Source organism: Haemaphysalis longicornis, unplaced genomic scaffold (genome assembly GCF_048455015.1).
Source record: "Haemaphysalis longicornis isolate Haplotype H1 unplaced genomic scaffold, Haemaphysalis longicornis Haplotype H1 scaffold_4, whole genome shotgun sequence".
Lineage (NCBI taxonomy): Eukaryota > Metazoa > Arthropoda > Arachnida > Ixodida > Ixodidae > Haemaphysalis > Haemaphysalis longicornis.
This window is the reverse complement of record NW_027526361.1, coordinates 223,639,410-223,646,309: the sequence shown is the minus strand read 5'-3', so window position 1 is coordinate 223,646,309 and position 6,900 is coordinate 223,639,410.

Genomic DNA, 6,900 nt, shown 5'->3' with positions numbered 1-6,900 from the left:
AGGGACCCTTACGTTAGCTCACTCCTGGGACATGCTGGCGCTCGTCGCCGACTTCGTCAAATCGCTCTGACCTTGGGGAAAAAAATGCCGTAAACACCGCGCATTGACGCTCGTATCTTTCTGGTCGAAGCAGAGAGCTCGCGCGAACGGCTTTCGATACACGACACCGGCCAACTGGCATAAGTGATACTGCTACTGAAACTGAACTATTATCAACCGTAATCAAAATACGGCACATACGTACCAGTCTATATTCGTCCGTCGCGACGGGGCTGACGAGGCAGCGGTGCCGACGGCTGGGCGTTCGTCTGTTGTGGCTATCGCGGAATGGTCGCTTTCCCGTCCACCGCGTATCCCACAACTCTTGCCGCTCGTGCACTTAGAAGCATTGAGCGTTTTAGTGGTGTGAGGTTGTTAAATGCAAGCCCGAGCTCCTCGGCGAGAGTTTTGTTCTCCGGATCAGGCGATTCCATGACTAGGGCTGCGGGTGCACTAGGTTTTACTAGTATTTTTAAAATGGCCGCCGTCTCGATCGACTCCCGCGTGTGGGTGCTATATGGAGTCGACATACTAAGTATCTGTTTCATGGACCGGCGCTATGACGCCATTGTACACGTCACGGAATGTTCAATTTTAGCGGGAGATTTAAAATTTTGGCTTAAATTGCCTTATTTCTCAGTGAATAAAGCATCATTTGCTTCCGGGAATGCGCTTGGGGTACTATGAAACACCTAATCTTTCGAATAAAACAAACTTTTGTTTTCTCTTCATGGCTCCTTTAAAGGTGTTGTCTGAATATATTAACAGCAGAGCTGTTCTAGCATTTATTTTCGCCATGGAGCGTTAGAATGTGGCGAGGAGGCAAGGAGCCCACGAGCAGGTGTTGGGAGTGCGCGCCTCACGAAAATAATGTGGTTAAGGAGGCCCGGGAATCTACCCCGGCCCTTTACGCCGCGAAACCGGTTACTTAACCCCTGGGCCACCCGAAAGGCCCGATGGGTACGGGCTTCGCAGCGGCGGGAAAGCAAAACATCTGCAGCCAATTAGACCAAAAAAAAAAATTCCCGCCTATCTGCTCCTTTTGTTGCAAATGTCGTCAAAAGACGATAGTTTTTGTAGACATTTGCCAAAGAATATGCCCCCCTTTGCTTTCTCGCTCACCTCTGATGCTGTTCCTGTTCCGTCGCGGTCATCTCAAGGTAGACACATAAAGGTTTGTTCAAGGCGATTTGAATTTACCGCGTTCCACTGCTACAGGTCGGGTGCCTCGATGCCAGGGCTACAGTACGGCGGAGACACGCGTGAATCGAGGCGGCCGACTTCAAGGTTTATGGAACCGCGTTGCCGTGCTCCACGTGCGTTCCAAGCAGAACGTGGAACATAGCTAGTGGAACCTTTCGTTGCTGTTGACGCGTGATTTCTCATTTGCCCCCAGAAGGTGGAGCAGGCAACAGCAGGCGGCGGTTTTCTGCAGTAGATGTAGTATATCATTTGATGTCGAAAAACGATGCATACATTATTTTTTAAATAAAGGAACACTGTATATATCATTTGTGTATTAATTTTCGGCCTTATATTGGCGTAATGTCTTGTTCATGTTCAACAAAGTTGACAAGTATGAACATATAAACCGGGCTTAGACGCTCAAATTTGGCTATGAGTATATAAGACTATTGCGCAGTATACACGGTATACATTGCCGGGTGGCTGAATCGAGTCACAGATAGACAGACGGACAGACAGACAGACATACAGACAGACCAAAATTTCTGACTTTAAGTAGCCCAAGAAAGACTATAGTCTTTAAAAAAAGTTGTGTTGGCACGCAGTACGCAACACCTACCAGGAAAAAAGGCAAGATAGAAATTTTTACAAGTGTTATAGCTAAATGTGTTAATTTAAGTACGGAAGAAATAAATAAACATAACAACGAATTTAGGCGCCCATAGCACGAAGAAACAGTTCCATCTCGCCTTCCCAAGCCGCCTCATTATGACACGGGTTTGGGAGGATGGATATAAGTAACAAAAAACGAAAAGAAAAAAAAGAAATAACCTATCCGCTAAATTAACCATAACAGAAAGCATTTAAAAGACCGCCGCCGCATGTGAACAGAAAGAGGCTGACTAGGGCACGAAACTCTTCGTGTGGTCGGAATCTAACATGTGCCCCTCGCGTTATGAAACCGTCTTCTATGCGAGTGTGTTCGCGGCGTGATCTCTGGCGTGCTGTTCTCATCGCCAGTTCACTTGCGTTCGGGCGCGAAGTGGGGAGCACAGACGCCGCGCTCTCGAAGCCGGTTGCTGCGTGTTCTAGCGGTGCTAACGCGGTCCACTTTGGGAGAGCTGTGAACGACTGCGGACAAAACCATCCCGGCCTGCCTGTTATGGAGAACTTTCAGCGGCAAGTTCGAAATTCATACGAGGTGCAACAGCCGGGTATCCGACGAAGCGACAGCGGGCGCCAGCTGTGCTCTTTCGCCAGCCTTGCACCACTGGTGCAAGCTGCGCCATTTTTGTGCGTTTATTCATATTTTAATGGTAGAAAGGTTTTTCCATGGTATGGGGTCCCCCCGGAACTGATAGCAGCATGACAGATGGAACGCCGAACAAGTTACGTCGAAAAATTGATGCGAAGAATGCTGCTGGGTTTGTTCAGAGTATGCTTCAGATACAAAGGTGACAGAGTGCTCTCGGGGCGCACTCTCGCGGCAAAGGCAGCAGTGAAACACTGTGTGCCATGTGTAGCCCCCCAACTACGTTTTACAATAATTCAGCGAGTAACAAATCACCTCAATTCCATCTACCTGGCAATACAAGATGTGCTGGCAATGCCGGCCCTCTTCGCGACCCGTACTTTTAGCGTCCACCGAGAATTATGAAAAGGCCATTACTAGCACCTAGCTAGTAGTGGCCTTTTAGTAGTAGCAGTACTAAATAGTGCCACTTAATAGTAGTAGTATTAGTATTAGTATTAGCAGTAGTAGTATTAGTAGGACACGAACAGCATTTCCTCACCAGACAAGGATTTAGCAACCTGGGTTGGGAAAATTTGCTAAAGCCCTCGCAATGATTATACGATCACACTATCGTCCTTCAAGCGCTGGATAGGCCTGGCTGCCGATTTTTGGGAGAGGCCTTCGTCCTGCAGTGCATATCACCAGACTTAAGAAAAAGGTAAAGCTCCTAGGTGGGAACCATTCGAAGTACTTTAATATAAGCTTTCCAAACCGCTGCTACAACATTTTATGAATGACGATCGCCTTGTAAGCCCATCCCATACACTATCTAGCTCCACGATTTGTGTTGTCGCCAATTCGGAATGATGAAAAAGGGTTGATGCAGCTTGTTCAGGCTTTTTTGAAACAAACATCAAAGTAGGCGCATGTAAAAGCAAAATAAATGCATGTGGCAATCTTGCTGAGTCAATATTTTCCACAGGCACAAAATTTACCTGTTCGACGTTATTATGCCGATCACTGGTGATGAATCGTTTGAATTTCAAATTTCGTCCAGTGCATCGCATAGTTCTAAGAAATGTTATAACACGCATGCAAGCAAGCAATTTAGGCAGTCGCTTTTTTAACTTCCCGGACTCACTTACATACAAAAAAGCACCCCAAGATTTACAAAATTGCTTGCATAATCCGTCTGACTATGTGTCTGTCAGTCAGCCACCGCGTTTAGAAATCGCCCGAGTTGCTTCTACTACATTTACTAGGTGGTGCCACCTTCCTTGCTGAAAGTTGCTTGAATGACTTGGTTTCTGTTCCCGATGTGTGACTTGATCTTTTGCGTGACGAAAAAATGGTAAAGCATCATGAAGTACAAATACGAGATCTACCTGTTAGTTTAATTCAAACCAGCATATCATCGGTGCCTGCTCAACAAACAAAAACAGATATTTTAAGTGTGGGAAGTTTTAGTTAAAGTAAAAACTCATTTAGTGTTTATTGTTCCTGACAGCGGGCCTTACCAGTCACACACCGCCAACTTTGCCTGAGCTGGTAAGGCCTCAGAAATTACATTGTGTGCATACGGAGTTCTGTAAGGTTTATGAGCCAACACTCGAACCAACGTTACTAGAATGAACTCAGTTTCAAATCTCCGTGGGAGAGGCGACCGGGTGGCGGTTGCGAGAACTAGTGGCGCTGCAGTCAAGTCTTGCGCTACCCTCGGCGCGTCGTCTGCTTCGGCAACGGGCCGCCGCTCAGACGTCCCGCGGCAGCTCTCTAGTAGTGCTGTTGCTAAACTTAAACATCAATAATCTTTCCAGTCGACTAGCTTAAACGTCTTCATCCTTCTAGTCGACGTTACCGCATCCCATTTGTGCACTGTTTGAGTGGAAATGCGTTAGGTCGGCTGTATGCACTGACCTGCACGCGTTGCTCACTGGCTGGCTAAGAATCGAGGGTCGGCCTATATATGAGCTGTCTACATTGCGTTTAACTTCCACGTACGGTAGTTTCGAAGCGAACTACCATTTTCAGCGTAATTTTTATAACTACTGCGCCGTCTTACCTCGACCAAAAACGACCCAATACGTTTGTGAAAGCAGTGATTAAGTGCTTTTATGTCCGCGCGGCATGCAATACGACCGTTTTTCTGAATGTCGTCGGTGCGAGGTCCCGTTAACCAGCTTCCGAGGTGCAGTTCCTATGCTCAACTTTTATATGCCCCGGGCTGGTCTCACCTCATCTTGCCTTTGTGCACTCTGTGGTGCATACGAACATTAGATCACCAAAGATGAAATTTCGCCTTACAGTTCTGGCGCTCAGCTCACCTGCGACAAACTCACTCGACTTTTGCGAGTTCACAAAAAAGCTTCAATCCGGAATTTAATAGTGCTCATGGTACGCCTGAATTCATAAGGATCTTTGACCTCTATTTTGATGTCTCGAGCTCAAGAAATCCGTTCAGCTGGTCATCTCCGGCACCTCTCCGAAAGGCGAATCAGGCTTCAATGAGGACTTTTTTTTAAAAGGCTCAATTGTACATAACATGACGCAAGGATGCACAAGGAACACCCGTGCTTGAAGGCCTCAAGAACACCGTATTTTCAGGACTCCCTATATGTATGCATGGTGTAATAGCACCTTTTTATAGGTTTGTGGCGATAGGAAAGCTGCCGAATTTGCTCACGCACAATTAGGAATATCTCAATACCACATTGAAACATTTTCTCGTTGCGTAAAATGGAAAGGGCGGTAAAACAACAACACTATTGCCTGTTAATTTAAAGCTGCCTACAAACGTCTTTTTATCAGAAGAGAAGTTGCATCATCAGATATTGGAAACTTCTCTCGCTATATTGTGACTGATCTCTGTCCCTCAGGTGACGTAAGCCTCGTTGAGTCACCAGCGGCTTTCGCCGCGTTAAGAAGATCATCACTGTTGCAGGAACTTAATGATGATCACTAAAACACCCAGCCGGTCGACTTCCCCAAAAGCCTTTCGCCTGTTCTCAGTTTAGTACTGTCATATATAGGAGTATTCGAGGCACGCAAAGTACATGGAGGCACATCCCGCAATGAATACCGCACTACACTGATGTCCACTGAGCTGCCAGAAGTCGTTGGTGCGAAAACAAACGGTGGTCTCGTGGCACCAGCGATATACTTCTCGGAATTGTGTCACGTCGAGGAAAACAGGTTTCGTGTTCTGCAGGATTAATGCAAGATTTAATATTCTACACGTTTAATGCAGTCGTTATATGCCAATAGTGAGCGGCTATATGGTGGAGGTGTCGACAGTATTGTTTGACAAATATTACTTGCTGAGTTGGAGCCTCGTCTGTTTAACTGCGATCCATTCAAAGAATCACATTTAAGTTTTGTCGAGGAAAATTGCCAACCTGCATTCAAGAATCAGGTTCAGCCCATTCCGACTGCAATCAACCGGAAAAACTCGCACGGATATGAACCGCAGACAACGACGAAAATTTCGTAAAATCTGCAAACGACAGATTAGAACCAGCATTGAAGGAAGCTGGCTAGCTAGTATGCCCACGTATTTTTTGTGGTTTTTAAGTGCGTGCGTTTTGTATAAGTTGCCTCATAGCCTGCGTTTTGACACACCACGCAGTTTTTTTTATTTGGTCGCTCTTTTATCCTGTGTGACGTTTTTTTATTTTTACATTGTATGAACCTTGGGGTGAATACGAAATCGTGTACCTTTTGTTGCTTCCTTCGTGTGCCTCTCTTCTGGAACGTTTCAAGCGAATATGCCTTACACCCGTGAACGGCTGAATGCGTATTCGCTGATATGTAATCGCGTGCGGCTCATATGTAATACCGTAAACCACGGCATTGTGCAGCTCCTTTGGGAGGCAATAGGATAGCTGTTTTAGTGGCCCTTTCCTTTTTACGCAACGAGAAAATTCTTAAATGTTGTATTGAGACATCTTAATTGTGCCTGAGCAAATTCAGCAGCTTCCCTGTCGCCACAAACCTATAAAAAGGCGCTATGACACCGTGCATACATATAAGGAGTCCTGCAAATACGGTGTTTCTGAGGCCCTCAAACACGGGTTTTCCTTGTGCATCCTTGCGTCATGTTATGTACAATTCAGCTTTAAAAAAAAGTCCACAATTAAGCCTGATTCGCCTTTCGAAGACGTGTCTAGTATGACCAGCTGAACGGATTTCTTGAGTTCGAGACATCAAAATAGCGGTCAAAGATCCCGATGAATTTAGGCGTACCATGAGCACCTTTAAATTGCGGATTCTAGCTTTAATGTGAACTAAAAAAAGTCGAGTGCGTTTGTCACAGATGAGCTGAGCGTCAAATCTGTAAGGCGAACTTTCATCTTTGGTGATCTAATTATGCACCACAGAGTGCACAAAGGCGATATGAGGTGAGACCAGCCCGAGGCATATAAAAGTTGAGCATAGGAACTGTA